Source organism: Amyelois transitella, chromosome 10 (assembly GCF_032362555.1).
Source record: "Amyelois transitella isolate CPQ chromosome 10, ilAmyTran1.1, whole genome shotgun sequence".
NCBI lineage: Eukaryota > Metazoa > Arthropoda > Insecta > Lepidoptera > Pyralidae > Amyelois > Amyelois transitella.
The window spans coordinates 7,244,744-7,264,725 of NC_083513.1; the positions used below are offsets into that span (position 1 = coordinate 7,244,744).

The following is a 19,982-nucleotide window of genomic DNA, read 5'->3' on the forward strand; positions in this document are numbered from 1 at the left end:
AGTGAGTCAGAAAGAAGAAAGAAAGTAATATAGATCTCGAAAATATAATTTTTAGTTGACAAACACAGCATCCTTGTAAATATTTGTTAGTATATGTTTTTAATCCTTTTAAAATTTACAAAATATCCAAATTACTTTATTTCAAGAAAATCACTAGAATAATCTTAAAAATAGTTCTATCGCATATAACTTACCGTTGTACTTACTTGCGGTTTAATACTACGCGTATAGTATTATTAAATAATTTCATTCGTAAATTATTATATATGTACCATAAACTAATACAACTATGATGAATAAACAAATTAATAACGCAATCAGTTGGCAGCAGCAATTGTATAAACAACTAAAAAGAAACACAATTATATTTTTTATGTATCTACATAGGTACATACATTTTGTCACGGCTTAACAACATACACACATATAGTCACATCTATGCCCCTTGCGGGGTAGACAAAGCCTTGAGAAGACAGGTAGGTTACGTAGGTACAGCTTTTTGGCTTGATGATAGAATTGACATTCAAATAGTGACAGGTTGCTAGCACATCGCCTTAAAGAAGAATCAAATGCTTTGCCCATCCCTTTTATGACATTCATGGCATAGAGAAGGAGGGTTTCTATTCTTTTTTTTAGTTCAGGGAACCTGGAATTGGAATTAAAAAATAACAAGTTTCTAGCCCATTGCCTTAAATAATCCCGAGTTTATTCGCCTTTTCTTGATATGCAATCTGCACGAGGCTTGGGGCAGTTTCTCTAAACCTCGTATTTTAATAACTGCAGGCGAGATAAAAAATAATAAATTCAAACTTCGATCAATCAAAAATAGGTTCTTTTAAAATGAGGGTTTGGGTACTTTGGTACTTTTACACTTCTCCAGCGAAACTCTAGTACAATTTTGCATTTCAGGAATTAAGGCATAAAAGTCTATAAGGTGAATAACTAACCACATTGTAATTACACAAGCTTACACTTATTTATTTACTTTTTTTGACAACTACTTTATAATATTATTTATGTTCACTTATAGCAATTAGGTATAATAATATATTTTTTGAATGTGGGAACTGTTAAGTTTCAAAAGAAATATTTTTCTTTGAGGTTCTTCACTTTTTATTTCATTGACAATGACATGATTGGGATTTTAACCACAAATTCAATTCTTAATTCTTCGACGTCAAACGTGAGTTCAACTTCAAAGCAATATTCGTGGAGGATTTATGTAATGCAAATAAGTATATGCCGTGTGGTTCCCGGCACGAATAGAAAAAAGAATAGGACCACTCCCATCTCTTTCCCATGGATGTTGTAAAAGGCGACTAAGGGGTAGGCTTATAAACTTGGGATTCTCTTAGGCGATGGGCTAGCAACCTGTCACTATTTGAATCTCAATTCCATGTTAAAGCCAAACAGCTGAACGTGGCCTATTAGTCTTTACAAGACTGTTGGCTCTGTCTACCCCGCAAGGGATATAGACGTGATTATATGTATGTATGTATGTATGATGTAAATAAGTATACAAAGGAAGCGCAGACTTAAGAACATTACACAAAAGACGCAATAAAAATCATACACTAGATACATATGTATATCATTGACATTAAATTCTCTTAAATTTATATAGTTAAGTGTATGCTGTCTTAAATTATCGAAAAATTTAAGTTTATGAAAAGAAAATCAGTTTAGTTTATGCGATAGTTTACGCGTTAGTAAACAACAAGTAACAAAAGCTACTTAAGTCTACAGTCGTATACACACAGCAAGAGTACAGCATTATTGAAACTAGTTTTAAGAAGTAGGCAAAAACGTGTCGGTAATTTACTAGTGATGAAAATTATTACCAATAGTTCCATCATGGAACTGTACTATGGTACTAGTGTGAACGAATGGTTTTCTCCATCTTTCATAAGAAAAGGCAACCGAACTGTAAAAAGTTTAAACAAATAGAAATTTCAAATAACAGTACAATTTTTTGAAAATGTTACGCTATTTGGGACTTTTTTGGATACAACATTCTGAAAATTCAACTTTTTGCAAACTCGAAATTTTAGGAATTAAGCTTTAACATCAACTTTATGCTGCTAAATAAAAAAGACCTTTTCCTATAGTCTTCCACAAATTGTTCATGTCTCTCGTCTATTGATAGAGAGCCATAAAAAAGCTGACAAAAACCAAAGTGGATAATATGATCACTACGTTACATACATACATATAATCACGTCTATTTCGCTTGCTGGGCAGATAGAGCCGACAATCTTGAAATGACTGATAGAATCGAGAATCTAATAGTGACAGGTTGCTAGCTCGTCACCAAAAAGAAGAATCCCAAGTCTATAAGCCCTTAGTCGCTTTTTACGACATCCTTGGGAAAGAGAGGGAGTGGTCGCGACGTTACAAAAATAAAATAAAAGACGCATATGGGACCAAACATTTAATAAGTTATGAGACATATAAATAATTATACTACACGAATCAAATACAATATTTATCTTTTAAAGTTATTTTAATTCCTAAGGTTACTTCATAGTATCACAATTTTTATAAGTTAATATTTTAGAACATAATAAAAAGTAGACAAGGGTTAAAATTGTACAAATAAGAGCTAGCTCTTAATTATAACATCAACGGAATAACCAACCGTAAAGCCATGTAGTTATGAATATTATCCCTACGACGAAACACGCCACTATGCTGAATACCAGGAAAATTCCTTCGCAACTGAAAAGAGAAATACATACATATAATCACATCTTAGTGATATTGAAAGAGGAATGCGAGCCTTTATGAGCAGTCAGAAGTTGTCCAAAAAGGCTCGCTTGGCAGTGCACAACACTAATGTATGGGAGTGAAAGTTGGGTGCGGCAGAAAAAGCATGAAAGTAGAATAAACGCGGTGGAAATAAGAGCGCTTAGGAGTATTATAGGTATAATTTTAAGTGACAGCTTGAGGAATATAATAGGGAATGCTTTGATGGTTTGTTCAGGTCAAAAATACACGAAATTGATAAGATTGCATGAAGGGTGTTATAATTGTCAATGAAGTGAAAGAAGTATGCAGGGACCTCAGCAAATGGAAAAATTATGTAGTTTCTGCCTACCTTCCGGGAAAGAGGCGTGATTAATTTATGTATGTAATCACGTTTATATCCTTTGCGGGGTAGACAGAGCCAACGATTTTGAAAAGATCGATAGCTTTCGTTCAGGTGCTTGACTTAATAATAGAATTAAGATTCAAATAGTGACAGGTTTCTGGCCTATCGCCCAAAAGAAGAATCCCAAATTTATAAGCCTATAATATTAATAATATTACAGACCGACAACCCTTTGATCAAAGTACTGTATGGAAGTTTTCCAGTATTAGATTCCATAATTAGACCTTTTTCTTGGCATTTCCACAAAGTTTAATTATGATTTAGAAATTCTTATCCAAATATTTCATAAATAATCGCATATTTTATTACTTACCACATAAAAATAAAAATTATATTTTCACAGATGAGTATGAGTACTAAGTTAGCTATAATGGCTATACTGACTTAGCTATAGCTCCTGATACTAAATCCAATCATTGCCATACTCCTGGTTTCTGTGTAGTTGGTCATAATCTGCGTTTTCTATAAATACAAACAAACATAATTGATATTTGGTTAACATGTCACTTAAAAGAGAAATAACTACAATAATTTTGGAAATATCAGTTAAAATCACGGTTCTTGCAAATACAAGCAATGAACCATTATCTTATGAATTCCCAGCATACAAAATCGTTTCGCTCAAATCCCGTAGGATTTCAATTCACTGCGCATGACTGACTACTAGACTACAAAAAAAGTGATTAAATAGGAAATTGTAATGCAATAGAAGCAAAGCATATACTCGAAGTAGTGCGAAACAGTGCTTGCTCCTCTAAATATGCCTGACCATGACTGCTGTGACAAAAGCATACGTAACAGAAAAATAAATCTTCTTAGGTAACTAACAAATCGTTGTTAAGTAAAACTTACAGCTAAATATGAAACCAAAAAACCAGCCGACAAGCGCTGCCAATCCGATCACGAACCCAAAGCAGCACACACATGCCATGAAAACTGCCCAACTAAAAGAAAATCAATTAATTAACAAATAGGTAGGGCAAAATTAAAAATAAGCTGAGACGCGCTTGGAAAAATTTCATGCAACGTAAATAAGAAAGAATTAACAGTAGAGAATGCAACAAGCATTAGACGAGAGAGAAAAAGCATGCAGTTATATTGTGATTTAAAGAGAGAGCGCTTCTTAGTCACAAGACGTCGGTTGGGTTCCCTGAACAGGTCATGATGGCATAGTTTTTAATATAATTCTACTAGCGTTAGACCCGGTATTGACTTCAATATTCAACCGTTTTATAAACTACTTTGTCTCTTAAATAACTCTTACCACATTTCATCAAAATCTTACTGTCGAACATTCGGTACATTGTTCTAATTGCAATTCGATAGAAAAGCTTAAAATGATTAAATATTCAAACTGCATATTCAACATAAAAATACGTATGTATTAAATTTATGTAAAAGTAACGACAATCATCATCATCAATGGACATCAAATCACTAATTGTCATTGCTTTTTTGTCATTCCAATTGTCATTCCGATTAAATAACTTGTTATAAAGTTTTATATAGCTACTCCTTTGTGCTTCTTTAGTTTTCTTCAGCTTCTTCTTTATTGGGGAGCGTTAGGATTTTATCTGACACATTTTGCATCTTTAACTGAGATCCAGATGCGGGGCCGGGAGAATTTTTAATTTAGTAGATTATCAGGAGGTAACTACATTCTTTTATAGGTACCCGCCATAAATACCTAAACCTATGAGGGATAGTTTATTTTTAAAGGCGTCTATTTACAGTTGTCACCATTGGCTCTGTCACCATGACGTGGTGATAGAACTACAAATAACTAACCTATCGAGTTTGAAGTATACGATACAATCATAAAACTATATTAAATATGATTTAAAGTAAATATTAAGTGGACATGTATTTGTAGAGTGTTAAATTATGATTAATATATAAAGAAAGTAAATAAAAGAAAACCAATGTGGTAAGTTGGGGTTGAAATAGAAAACTACAGAATTTAGGGAAAAGAATAGGTACTTCCTTACATCGACGACTTTACATAAAAATAGTGATGAAGGTGAATAAAGAATTTAGGGATGGGAATCGTGGCAAGTAAAAAGATGTCTTCTCTTTCGGGAAAGAGGCGTGATAATAAAATATTGTACATTTATTTGATCATACTTTTTTTTAGAATGAATAATTATGATCCAAGCTGAGTCACAATTCCCATGTTAAAAAAGTCTCTCAGAGACGCAACGGGGTGAAACCTTAAATATATATCTAAAGAAATAAAACCAATACATACCTAATTATATTATCTACAATCATCATCAATTATTTTTGTTTTCATTTACAGTGCAGCAGTTTTTACGGCTGTATTTTGTATCTCTGCTCTAGTAACAGGAGCGTACATAGCTATGAAATGGTTCTGGAATTGGTTAACAAATGCGTAATTTAACTTTACTAAGTTCACATAAAGGTATACAGGAGTACCTGACACCGTCGAGTTTGAATGAGCATGAACATAGTTGTAAATGTGAAACCAAAATGAAGCTGCATACTTGTTCTAATCGTGGCAAGTGGAAACTTATAGTTTTATGTGTGTATGTACAATCCTATAAAAGAAGCACAGTAAGATCATAACTTCCTAACTACATACATACATATGGTCACGTCTATATCCCATGCGGGGTAGACAGAGCCAACATTCGTGAAGACTAAATGGCCACGTTCAGCTATTTGGCTTAATGATAGAATTGAGATTAAAATAGTGACAGGTTGCTAGCCCATCGCCTAAAAAGAATCCCAAGTTCGTAAGCCTATCCCTTAGTCGCCTTTTACGACATCCATGGGAAAGAGATGGAGTGGTCCTATTCCTTTTTTGTATTGGTGCCGGGATACACACGGCTCAACTTCCTAACTAATTTAAGATTATTCTACATATAAAAGGACCATGAGTAAAAACATATGTGTAACATATATTTCAGGAAATAGGTGATGAATATAAAGCCTTTGACAAAGAAGATCACATCTACTTTATTTACCCTAAGGATATTTATAATTCTGTTAGTGATGTCATAACACTTATGTAAAATAAACTTACTTACGTTTGTCCTTTGCTTTTAATTATTTTACAATTATTTTTGAACACTTCTCTTTTTTAAAATTTTCAGATATCATTCTTCTGCTCGGTAACATACTTATGTTTCTGCCCTGGGAGTGCCCATAACTAGATATTATTCGTAAAAAGAAAGTATGCTATTTGTGACAATGAATGTAACAAATTATTTTAACAACATTGACATGTCAGTAAATGTGGGTTCAGGCGCAGGCTTTAGTTCCTATTTTTAAATGCTGTCTATCATCTTATAGCTGTTAGTGCCAGTAATAAAAAAAACAAAGGGTAGCAGACATATTAATGTTCAACAATTAAGAGAAATAATATCTTTTACGACATTCTTTGTAATTAGATTCAAATGTTGTTTCTACGGGATCATATTGCACCTAATTTAAGAATCAAACGCAAAATGAAGGTTGGCCATTAGAAAAATGGGCTCTATGGCCTTAACGAGTCCACACTACTGTGGACTCATCTGATAACGCTATGGTGAAAAGACGTATCAAATCACACCAAATCAAAATTCGAGGGTATCCAAATTTCCACACTAGGTGCTATAATGGATAATGCAACACCGTCTAGTGGTAAATTATTCTTAGTCATATTAATATAAAGAAAACAGTGGATGTTAAATGTATTTCCATGCTAGTATGTCTTGTAGTACTAGTAGTAGTAGGGTCTTGTTAGTTTTATAACAAGCTCTTTAGATAAACTTTGAGTAAAAAAATTAAAAGGTATATTTTTAAATGTTAATTAATTTTATTACCATGATCAAGTTGAATCAAGTTATATTATATTATTGCAATTAATAGTAATTACCATTCTTTCTTTCCTACATTTATCATTCTAATTAATAACTAGATTTTGCTCGCCTATGTTTGAAGTCCAGATTAGCTATATAGCCAGATTTTTATGACATTTCTACCCACATGCTTATCCTTGCATTACAAACAGACTATAATAATTTACGAAATAGTTCGCAAAGAAACCATCAATTAGTTAAAATATACTCAAATATAAAATATAATTCTATAATTCAAGTCTAGATACTTAAGCGTAGTTCAAATAATATTGTTGTTTATCATATTTTATTTATCTTCTGAGCATATTTGTAACTTTTATTTCACAGCCTTATTTTCTGCGAATATAAACAGGAACTAGTCATAACGTGTACCTAAATGTAGGGTACTTATATTTTTCATATATATCCTGAAAATAAATTAGAAAAAAGTGATACATAAGTGTATAATAAAAGTTTCCATCTGGCTGGAAATTCCCTCTCCGCTTCTTCTGGGGTACAGAGTTTCCCGTGACGGAGTTGGCATTATTTGAAATTGTCTTTGGGGTGGGTACCCCATCTTGTTAATCAGATTGTGGTCAAACGTCAATTTTTTTTTGTATAGTAGTACAACACGCAATACGCTTGTTTTATTAATTCATTATATATAAAGAATTGATGAAACAGTAATACATTATTAGTACAATTAATAAAACAGGGATAGTTCCTATGTGCTTTCCTTCCCATATATATTGTAAAAGTCAATCAAGGGAAATGCTTATAAACTTGGCGTTCTTATTTAAGGCGATGGGAAAGATACCTGCCACTATTTGAGTCTCAATTCCATCAATAAAGCCATACAGCTGAATGTGGCCATGAGGTCTTTTTGAAATTGTTGGCTCTATCTACCCCCTACGGGATATATATTCTATTGAATTGATACATGTTGGTCTTATCTACGAAAATGAAAGATACACTTACATTTTTTTGTTGCAAAATACGAGATAATTATTATGAGTACTACGAACACTATGATTATACCAATGATGCGCAAACCCCAGCAAATGCTGTAAAAAAAAATAGACGACAAACGATAAGAACGTTAGAAAAAGGAGACTGCTTGTTGTTCTATGGCAAGAAAAGGCACTGTTTGAGGTTGCATGTATCACATTTTGATTACATAATTCTTCTATCAATTGGATTATCCTTTTAAGCGTTGGGCTAGCAACTAACACTATTTGTTAATTTCGTAATTAAGATATACAGCTGAACGAACCTTTTATTTTTTCGAGATTGTTGGCTCTATTTACCACGTAAAGGTAAGGCCCTGATTTTACGTAATTAACTTTCATCCGGAAGATTGAGGTCAAAGACACTTAAACATTGACAAAAGGAAAAGGATAAAAAGATTAAATTATTTTGTTACTTTACAATTTATGGATTTAAGAGTTTCACTCACCTAGTAACGGGGAAAAAACTAAATGCATCGAAATAGTAAGTACTTACGTACTTTAAAGTTTGCTGGCTTAAAACATTGAGTGTAAGTATTGTAGATTAATACAATACAGATTTGAATAAAACACTGCTTCTTCATTACTTACCACATTGTCTTAGTATACCTTAATACATCATCATATTTATCATATTAAGTTATTCAGTTTCAAAATTATCAAGAGAAATAACTGAGATAAATATATATTTTAGTCCGGTCTCAGTTCCTATAATTATGGTCTCAGTAGATTTTTTATACATCACAGTGACAGACCAGTGTGACAATGACAAAATATCTAAGAAATTGGAGAGATTTGAAAGGAACAATTTTCAACCTCAGTATACGGTAAACGTGTATTAAAGAGGTAATTCAGATCATTCATACCAAGGAATTTTTCAGACCTAGAGAATTCCGAAATATTGTGAAGTAGAAGTGAATACTGACAAGTGAAGGTAGGGAATTTATATAAGCTACTTCCTAAATGCTTTTTGGCTATTACACTTGTCTTAATTTAGACTAATCCGAGTCTTCAACCCTCAAACATTAAATAAACCCTTTCCTAATACCCAATAAAAAATATGTAAGTTTTTATATTAAAAAAAAACGAATAAATTGGAGTTTCTTGCTCATACATACATCTTTTCCCTTTCGGGGTAGACATAGTGTTGGCTATACAGGCTCAACAGACTTTTTGATATCATATCTAAATTATTCTTTTATGATAATAAATTGGCATAGAAGCACGTTGAATGTTTGAAATAAACAACAAACTTATAGTTAAATTACATTTATTTTTGGTTGGGAACAACATATGTAAGTAATTAATTACAATATTAATGTAAAAAATCTCATAGAATATAGCGTCCTCAATATATAATTGTATCAAATTCTTGATGAATGTATATGAATATATACATGATCAAAAATATCGATATGAGAATATATTTTATATTCTAAGAGTAATTTATTTGAATGGTCAAGTTCAGTAGCTATAAAACTTCGAGCCAATATTAGTCCACAATTTTTTTTTGCTCTATCAGTCCCATGACATTATATTTACAAAACTGTGTAGAAAATAATACCGTATTTATGCCTATAAGAGTTATACATAATAAAATATCTTTTTTCATTATATATACACATATTATGATAATTCATAAATATTTATATAAATTCATATGAAAAAGTATTCATCTTAGTATTTAAATAAATTAAGTTCTTAAGTGTTGTAAATGTACGTAACGTAAAAAATGAGGTTAGCATTATATGGAAAAACTGACGATAAAACATTTTTCATTTTATAAAAAATGTTATATGTGAAGTTTTCCATTTACGCATAAATTACTTAAAGCTTAATAGGTATGTGCGTATCAAAGAAAATATATTATGTAAAGTCGTGTATACACCGGGCCAAAGAACGTTAGCGTTTGATTTTCGAATGTAGGCTTTGGCGTCCGGCAAAACATCAAAACAGGACACATAAAGATTAGCGAACACTACTGCTTTGTCATTGTTGGTTCGATTTGTACACATCTTATAAATTATGATTCTCATCCCAGATGTCTTAGACCTAAGGGTCAGACGTAAATTTACGGAACTTTTCCGGGATCGTAGTCATATGCGGAGGATGATGATGATTAAAGACAAGATGATAGATTTAAGCCTCAAATACTATTATTTTGAGCGTGCAAACGGATTATTAGTTCTTATTCTAGTATTATGAACAATATTTTTTTTGTGTTTTCTCGCTAGCAACCTTATCGGCATAGCTTGTAAGAGTGAGAAACACAGTGTACTGTTTCATTTTGGTGAACTGAAGTGAATGAGGTAACAGGATCTGATTTCTTCATTTAGGCTTAATGCATTTGAGGCTTTGTTAAATTTAACTAAGTCTATGTAGTCCCAAAGTGTTTGAGTCCAGCTCCGGTGACGTCGTTCAAAAATCTCTGGTTTCCTGAAATAAGATAAGTAAAGAAACAAATTATCAAATTATCCTATATTCCATAATGCTTAATTTAGAATTCTGTTTTTGAACGGAGAAAAATTTAAACTGAAAATAAATGAAGACTGAACTGAACTTCATGAACCTCCTGACATCAGTTCCGGCGGGTAAGTCGGGGTTTTACACGAACTGACTCCTATTTTCGCTCCGCAACTTAGCAGACAAAACCTAGCTATATTGGGTCCTGGTAAAAATCCATTTACAGGTTAACGCAGGCTATTATCCCTCACCATAAGAGCAACAGTTAGCAATCAAACTAATGCACGTAAGGCAGAATAGAGTCATTCACACGTGGCCGAGTTAGTATTGGGATCTACTAGTGTTTAGTACAAAATTATTTTACTAGTACGTACCGGTGGTGGTCGCGGGGTCGTCATTGTTGAACAAAACTCCTACTCCCCATAGAATGAGGAGAACCACTGCCACTATGAACAACAGTGATACTAGGAAACTAAGTATTTTGCATATTAAACTGCACACACAACTGGAAAAGAAAGTTTTTATACATTAATGAAGTTTAAAAGTTCAATCTCTTTGATAAATTGGCCTAAACTGGCAGAACATTGTTTTTTATATTCTCCTATATTTATACTTCTATTATCTACACTTGGCGTCTTTCAAGCGTTGTACTCGTACTACGACTAGTACTCTTTTGTGTTTGCTTCGAAAGTTCAAACGGAAGTGTTGAGAAACAAAATGATAGTTATTTTTGTAACTTGACTTCCTTCTGTCGTAAACAGTGTCAATTTTAACTTATGATGAAATTGTAAGTAATTTAGATGTATGTCTTGTGTGTAAGAAAGTACATTTTATTTTTCCGGTAATTATAAAAATTCCGAAATTCACCAAATCCCCACTGGCTCGGACTAAAGACTATCTTAAATCTAGATTACCTAAGCCTTCACACTGATAAGTAAGGCATAAACATGGCTTGTAAACGAAACATACAATCTCATGATCTCAGTTATCCTGACTCATATTCTTTGGTAAATTAACTGTCATTCATTATACACGGATCTCTGTATGAGCCTCATAAAAAGTCTTAGTTGTTCATTGAACTATTTCGTAAGCTATGCAATATATTTTTTTGCCATGGTTATGTCAGGACTTACAGAGTTCTGGGTTAGGATAGTTCCATCTGCATCATATTTTGTGTAGTAGGTATACTTGCCTACAGATAGATATTCTTCTATTTTGATTCTTCTATTTTGACCCAGTCTATTACATAATAGCCGATTTGACTATGGTAAGGAAATTTAAGTATGGGAAGAAATCAGGTACCGGTATTTTTGGAGTATCTTAAATGTAAACAAAATGCTGTTTCTCTAAGACACTTATTGGAAATCATTGATAAGATATTTAAATCTGATGCGATTGTTACTTTAGCACACCGAAAGAAAGTTTGGAATGAACATATAAGAGTAGACAACAATCGTGTATTATTGGTGGTGTTGGAAACATGCATTGGAAAAAAATAATGTATGTTCTTTAATTACATTAAAGTTAGAAAAACAATATCAGAGTGTACGTAAATTACTGGTTTAGCTGGCACTTACCTACCCACTTTTGTTATATTATCTTATAAAACTGACTATATTTCCGGTTAGTATAACATTTGTGCATGACTTTGTACAGTCTTATCAATTTTACCGGGTAGTGTTATCTGATAACAATTATCAGATATTGTGATAAGTTTTTGGCGATTTATGTGAGTATTGTTGTAGTTATTGTATGTAGTTAATGTAAAATGCAAAAAATAATTTGCATTTAATGACACGGTAGGCGCAGGAGATACTTGGAGGAGGATGTGCATTACTGAAAAGCGATTACATTTTGTGTCAACTAAAATATTGTTGAGTTTGTCTCTATGCAACCAACAACTGGCAGAAATTTCACAAAAAGAATTTTTAGAATTAGTAAATTCGTATAAAAATTGTACGTACTCGAATCATCACTAAACAAAGACTGTTGGGAATAAAAAACATTCGTAGAAAAATGGCGGGAAAACCAGAACAGTTAATAAACTAAAAAGTCGGTTAGTTAACACCAAGGTTAGAAGTATAACATGTTGTGATGTTATGACTTATCAATACTTTTTATGGTTTCCTTGTAACGTTTTAGCCTTTACCTGTTGTAGGGTTGTTTGTTGTTGGAAAAAGCCATATAAAAATCCGTATTATAAAGTACCGCGGTCGTTTACCTCTTTGAATCTAATTGTGACCCGAATCTAGTACTAGCTAACTAATTTGTTAATTTTTTTACCTAGATTAAGAGGACTAGCAGATTCTGAATGACTTACAATTCATTTTGTGACGTACAAAAAAGATCCAAACGTCTTTAAGAACTAGACCAAAGGCTAGGAAGATAAGATAACACTTTACACTTACCACATTTTGTTGTTTTAATTATAACAAAAATCCAATAGTAATATTATAAAACTGTGTGTTTCAGTGTAGCACGAAATCAGAACTGGCTTCGTTTTGCAGACGTGAGTGTACCTAAATTGGCTTATGCTCCATACAGTTATCTACTTATCGCGAATTATCGATCGTGATCGATAGCCTGATTAATAGCACTTTTATCTTTATACTATTGTTAATGTATATTTGTTATCTTGAGAAATATGAATTAATTAAATACTTTTATTAAATTAATTTTATGCTAAACATTGGCACATCGCTCAGTAAGTGGATCGCAATTATAGGAATGAGAAATGGAAATAAGTTCATAAACTATACTTGGAAATTTTAATAGGCGTTTGTACAATGAGGCGGGCCCAGGTTTCCCTTTGAATACTGCAAACATAATAAACGCTAAGAGAATCATGATGATTTCTTTGTGAAATGTATCAAAAAGATCAATGAATCAGTTCGCATGATGTGTTCGAAGTTAATCAGTATTTATGATATTTTCATTGGACGAGGTGAGATAAAACATTGACGTGATACTGACTACGCCCCCGAAATAAAGATAAACATAATGACATTTTATAGATCACTAGCTTTTGCTAAGACTTCATTCTCGTATGAATTTCCTAAAAATAATCCTTAGCTTTATGTCACATTTTAGCTTAAACTATTGATTTTTTTTATTGAATTGGTGGCTGGCTTCATTAGCTGAATAATAAATTCAATTTTGATAATAACGAGACTTCACCCTAACTTCACCCAGTTCTTAAATTTTACAAATATATATGTTATTTTTGGAAAATTTTCACTGTTACTAAAGCTATGCTGAATAAAAATTGACTTTATTTGTTTATAATTTTTCAGGTAAAGCAAACGTGTGCAATGCATTATTTGTACATTTAATTAGTGAAGTGCTCTTTTGTCGAGTGGTTACACAGTCTAGCTTCACCTAGGTGGGTACAAGTGCATCGACCTTCTTGAACTTTCCAACTAGCAACCTACGCCCGTAGGGATATTTATTAATCACGTAAAGATAAAAGCATAATAAATTTTTATTTAATTATTATTTTAGTTACGTGAAAATTAAATTGGAGTGACTATTTGTAAGGCGATGCTGTACTTGTCAATGCATTACTGAAACAATAAATTAGTGGTACATAATGGATAGGATTAAATATTATAACGAAATTACACTTTACCATAAGCTAGTATCGCGTATGCCTGAATCTGTTTTCACTTGTAATATTCTACGACTTTTTCGCTTAAAAATCCTGTGGTGTTTTTTAAGTGTGACAAAATTTATTATTTAAATTTATAATTAACTAAATTAATTCATCGTTAATAAATTAAAAAAAAAGTTTTAGTACTACAAATGATGACCGTTTATTTATGAACAATCAAGTAAAATGATCCATCAGTGTTAATTATTGTTTAACAACATCCAACATTCAAACATCGTCTCTGTTTTGCTGTTTGCTCTGTTATCACAGGTACATTAATATGCAATTATACAATTTGCGCAAATTACACACGAGGTCAAATATTTGTAATTGATTAGGAAAAGGCAGTTTGCAATGTACAATAATAATGAAATTATCTATGAAAACTAATAACGCTACAGAGTTTATTTCTTATGAATTTTGAAGGACATAAATATTATTTTCTCTCCCATGTTTATGTTAAACAATAATTTTATACAGGCCTCGTTCCTGAAAAGATATAATACGCACAATGTATCCAAATCATGACTTGTAAACCTCAATCCCTGAAACATTGAATGTTGAGAACTTTTATTAAAACTTTCCCTCATTCTAATAGAAGCCACAGCTGCAAAAACGAAAGCCTATAGTCTTGGCTTCAAAATAAAAAAGTTTAGTATATTTTTTTTTTTACTTTTTCTATCACGGCGGGCTCCAGGGAGGGCGGTCGCGTGAGAATGAGCAATTTCCTCCGACCGCGCCGATTTCGATCTGACTTCCCGTCTGGCCAGCGATTTTAAAATTTATAGAATCGCTTTACACGAAATTGAAAATAAGAACAATGTAAGTATGCAAGGGATGAAGCGATTTATCTTGAACACCGGAAATTTCTATGAATCTGTTGTTTTGGTTTGAGGGGAAATTATTTTTTAGAGTGGATTTACTTGAAGCCTACTAAACAACAGTTTATTAAGTTTTTAGGCTTTTATCCTTATCACATATTTATCACTAACAGCCGACAGCCAATAGCTATTGAGAATATTGTAAAATAAATGTTTATAAAATTTTAGGCCAGTAAGCGGTATTGGCTTAATTTTTCCAAAATTTGTAAAGGGGGAAAATATCTTAAGATGTCTAATTCTATATTCTTTTATTTAAATGTTTCTACCCCAGATCTAGAGCCGCCTTTCGCGATCTTAGTATAGAAATTATATTTACGTAATAATTCAAACAAGATCAGGTTTTAAAAGTCAGATCTAAATCTTTAAAGTCTGTAAATCAGTTAGCGATTGCAGATCGCCTCCGTAAGTCTCCATTCGCGAACAATGCGCCGGTGAAATAACGAACTCAATTGTGTTAAGGCGGTAGGTTTTGCTACAGACACACATTAAAGAGGTTATAGATGGATTGATAGATGACTTTGAGATTTTGGTAAGGAAATATGTATTTTAATTTCTTTTAGCTTAACTTGTGTAACGGGTTGATGTTTGTTTCGATTTGGTCAGAGCATAGTATGTTGATGAGAAAGCAAGGGGTTCGATTATAACCTCGATGCTGGTGCGGATAAGTAAGGGATTTACATGAGACCTATTTGCATGAGAACCTAATATAACTTTTTTTCTATTGACAATAAAAAATAATACCGGTACCGGAAGATAATAAAAAATGCACCAAAAGCTTAGCCAAATTAGCAACGCATTTAAGCACTTACTAAAATTGTGTAACGTAAAGTGCTATTTTGGGCAATAAAGAGTTAAAAAAATAATTAAAAGTTAAAAATACAAAATTAGATACAATCGTTAATGTAAAAGTCATTAAAAAATCAGGATGTCCACAATACAGAATGATAAAAATTTTCAAGATAACGTATAATGCCAAGACACTGTGACACCTCTACACATCATTTAATTTTACTGCAACTGAAACGCTTCATTGCTTCTCGGCTTATTGAATGATAAATTGTCTTTCATTTTGTCTCCATTCCTACTAATGACTAGGGAAACTGATGAAAACAATACGAGTCGCGTGAAATTATAAGTTAAACGGAACTTATTGTTAAGGATACAATTTTTAATTTTGATTGTTAAGTCAATTTTGATAAAAACCCTGTTTGATGATGTAGATATTTATGGAATATTGGTCAATAATGATCCAATAATAAATAAAAAACACAGGTCTTTTACCACATATATTTAAGGGAAAACAAAAGTTCTTAATTGTGAGAAATATATTTTGCCATATTTGACTTCAATATGATGATTCATACATAATTGATACCATTCCTTTATTTTTTATAATGTGTTGATATGTACTGATTATATCCTTCTACATAAAAAAGTATTACTCACATATTATGTAAAGATAAGGATATCTAGTAAACATTTTCAAACATGAATCAATATTGACATTCCATGACGAGGACCTTTAAAACAGGTACTTAATGTAAATATTTAGTGACTTCACTTATGTGACAAAAAAAAATGTCTTGCAGTATCATGTAGATAAGAAAGATAACTGGATGCCCGTAGAAAAAAGTAAGATAAATTTAAAGTTTCGGTAACAAGAATAGCAACCTTAACTAATAATATAAATGACGGCCTCTGTGGTACAGTAAACAATAGTCTGTGGCATCGGAGGACCTGGGTTTAAATCCCGGCCAGGGTATGATGAGAAACGAACTTTCTCTGTTTGACCTGATTGATCTTGGATTTTTATCTATTTATTATAAAATATGGTATCGTTGAGTAAGTACCTCGTAACACAAGTCTCGAACTCAGTTCGAGGCTAACACTATCTGTTTATTTTGACCAAAAAATGCGAAAGTAAATGTATTTGTTTGTTTGTTGTCTCTTTTCGCATTATCTACTGAACTATCATGACATTTTATATTGAAATAACGAGAATGGAGAAGGACGAAGTGTAGTTTTTATCCCGGTAAAAACTATAGTTTCCGTGGGGTTAGCAAAAAACCTGTATACTGTTGTAGATGGCGCTAAAATCGCACGTGTAGGTTGTGCTAAATTTGAGCGGGCGAAGTTGCGAGTAAATTCTAGCTTTCTGAAATATATCTTGTCTTTCAAATGTGTGAATGTCATTTTGATCGGTTCGCTACGAGTACTAGGCCTACTAATAATTCGATAGTGGCATTGCGATTTTGGCAAATTCGTCATGGAGTACTACTTAGTGATTTTCCCAAAAAGGGATTCATTTGTTTAATCTTTATAGCACTTAAAATATACGACAGGTAGACTTTAAGCCATCTATCTGTTTTCTGCCAGACAAACATTTGAATCAAAACTGAAAAGTGTTCTTGTGTACGAGGTGCATTATCAGGTCTATTTTTTTATTTCAAATTAAGTAACAACAACAATATTATTCCGTAGGTATCTTTAAATTTCTCACAATAAATTATCTACGAATACTAAGCTAGTATTGCAAATTCAATCCCCTTGCAAAGTTTCAAAATTTCATCAATTTCAAAATGAAGATAAAACCTCTCCACGGGTCACAACTTGGATTCGCAGACAGAAAACTTGGAACTTGTACAGATCGAACGGTCCTTGATTGCACTCTATCTTGAAAATTTTCAGCAAATACTTTTATACCTTCTCAGAGAAAGTTCCAGGGCTCTAAAATGGGAATTGAAAAGAAATATCTTTGAACTCTACGTAGTAATATTTCCGGAAGTTTCATTTCGAGCATTGCAACTTTGTTCGTCTCGCTTAGTTTCTTTTTTTATTGAAAACAAATAAAAAACGTGCTCCATTTCAATGGTGTCGATTTTAAAATACTTTACAAATACAAGCGATACTTCAGAATAGTTTTATAAGAAGTGGTATTATTGCGTTGTCAAAACTTTGCTAAATCTTTTTATACCATGTATTTTACATGGTATAAAAAGATTTGGCAAAGTTTTGCAATCTGATTTTAGCGACCCAATAGAAGAGAATGCAAAGGGGACACAAATAAAAGGAAAAAGACACACTTCATTCGACAAAGTATTCCAAAATAGAACAACATCGATGAAATTATTCCGACCTAACATACCAAAAGATGCTGTATTAAAAAATGGATCGCCACAGTGTAGAAATAAGTTTTACAATATCACGATTGCAACCATAATCTACTCCAGCTAAAATCACAAACCAGAGCCTACATCAGCTGCATAAATTCAGTAACTCAAATAGCAAGACGGCATATCACACATCTCGCTCTATGTAGTTCCCCAAGTTCCTAATTCTAATAGTGTGTAACTTGAACTACGAGTCATCTCCTAAGTAGGTATTTGTCTTTGAATAGAGTTAGGGGAACATACTGCTTTAAACTTCACTCCAATTAATATTTGCTAAAGGTACTTTGGTAGTTGGCAAAACTTGGTGCAGTCTCCAAGTTACATAAGGACCCAACCTCATGTCGGGACTTGAGATCTCTAATTAAATATGTTGGAGTGTATCAAGTTTTATCGTCGAATCTCTGGTCTCAATTTCGGGATGTGATTTCTAGAAAAAAGGGTTTTAATTTAATACCAAGTGAGTTTGGTCAAATGATATAACGTTTGTCTTATGTTGTTTAATTGAATTATGATACACAATTGTTCTTTAAGGTTATTAGGTTTAGTTTTATTAAGATATCAAGTAATGTTATTTTGTGACTTTAGGTACGCATATCAATCATAATTTTCAATTACCATAGTTATAGGCATATAGTGAATCATTCCAGTAGAATATTCACTTATTATTTCCATTGCTCGATTTGTTTGGACTCATCTACCTAATGAGTGCCACGGCGAACTGTATACTTACCTATATTATTATACACTGCTCTCTCCATTTACAAGTGAATTAGGGATGGCAATTATGGTTTTGTTATAAATCTAAATAAAATAATGAAGACAATACTGCAAATGAAGTAACTATAAATACAATAAGAATTAAGTGATACAGTAAGAATAAAAAATAGCACATTTCAAGGTGGACAACTAAACCAAAGAGAGCTGTTCATCTGACAAGCCATAGCTCTATCTTACCAACCTTACGTATAAACAACTTTATTAACAGCAGGGGTGCGCTGCTCTGCTTCGAAAGTATACTTTCTGTAATAACCTATCCTCTTGCCACACTATAAATTATTTAAAGTCCTTAAACCATTAGTCCAAACAGCTGAACGTGGCCAAACAATCTTTTCAAGACTGTTGGCTCTGTCTACCCCGCAAGGGATATAGACGTGGCCATATGTACGTATGTACGTATGTTAATATTGTTCATAGGAAAAAGGGCTGTGACCTATTTACTTCTTTGATATTATTTCTAACCAGTCTAAAATTTCCTTTTCAAACTCTCTATAGTATCCCTTGAATTCTGTATTACTCACGGGAAGGAGGGCTATAACCTACTTACTCCTTTCTATATATTTTTTTTCTAAACAGGTTGTAATTTCCTGTCAGTCATAAAAATCGACAGCCCTATCGGTTCTCGCTCCGACGTCCGGCATCCGGCGGAAACGGTCCAGCGACGGAAGCGCCCTCTGCTTAAGCCGCGATAGCTCGCAAACTGCGCAATTATAGCTTAGCTTGCTGGTAGATAAGCGGAATCGCATATTGATACGGTATTGGTACTGTTATTGAACAGCTTAAATAATTGAGGTTATATCCGGCAAATTAGTTTGATATTGTATAAGGTAGACATTGTTTTGTAGGTATATAGGAAAATTGGAAGGGGAAGACCGAGATGAACCTTGATGAATTCTGGTTTTGGTACATCGGGTCAGATCAAGAGTACCCTAAACCGAAAAAATTAGGGTACTATTATTAATATACATCCATACATAAATCACGCCTCTTTCCCTCCCTGCACACTTCTTTCGCTTCATCCACACACTACTATTATTATCAG

At 32.6% G+C, this 19,982-nt stretch overlaps 1 protein-coding gene and 2 long non-coding RNA genes across 3 annotated transcripts in view; 1 reads left to right on the plus strand and 2 right to left on the minus strand.

Annotated features, from left to right (window-relative positions):
* Positions 1–2,459: 2,459 nt before the first annotated feature.
* LOC132902129 (uncharacterized) lies at positions 2,460–5,505 on the minus strand. Its single transcript, XR_009657022.1, has 4 exons — positions 5,400–5,505; positions 4,004–4,095; positions 3,465–3,613; positions 2,460–2,718 (listed from the first exon to the last, which is right to left on the minus strand). It is a non-coding gene; the product is annotated as an uncharacterized LOC132902129 (long non-coding RNA).
* A 1,901-nt stretch (positions 5,506–7,406) lies between these two features.
* Positions 7,407–13,032, minus strand: LOC106136412 (uncharacterized). Its single transcript, XR_001228655.2, has 4 exons — positions 12,872–13,032; positions 10,838–10,968; positions 7,972–10,436; positions 7,407–7,421 (listed from the first exon to the last, which is right to left on the minus strand). It is a non-coding gene; the product is annotated as an uncharacterized LOC106136412 (long non-coding RNA).
* A 795-nt stretch (positions 13,033–13,827) lies between these two features.
* The window catches only part of LOC106136364 (protein toll), a 110,045-nt gene continuing 103,890 nt past the window's right edge, over positions 13,828–19,982 (plus strand). The window contains exon 1 of the mRNA XM_060946073.1: positions 13,828–13,845. The gene's annotated coding sequence lies outside the window, so the exon portion shown is untranslated. The remainder of the gene's footprint in view (positions 13,846–19,982) is intronic.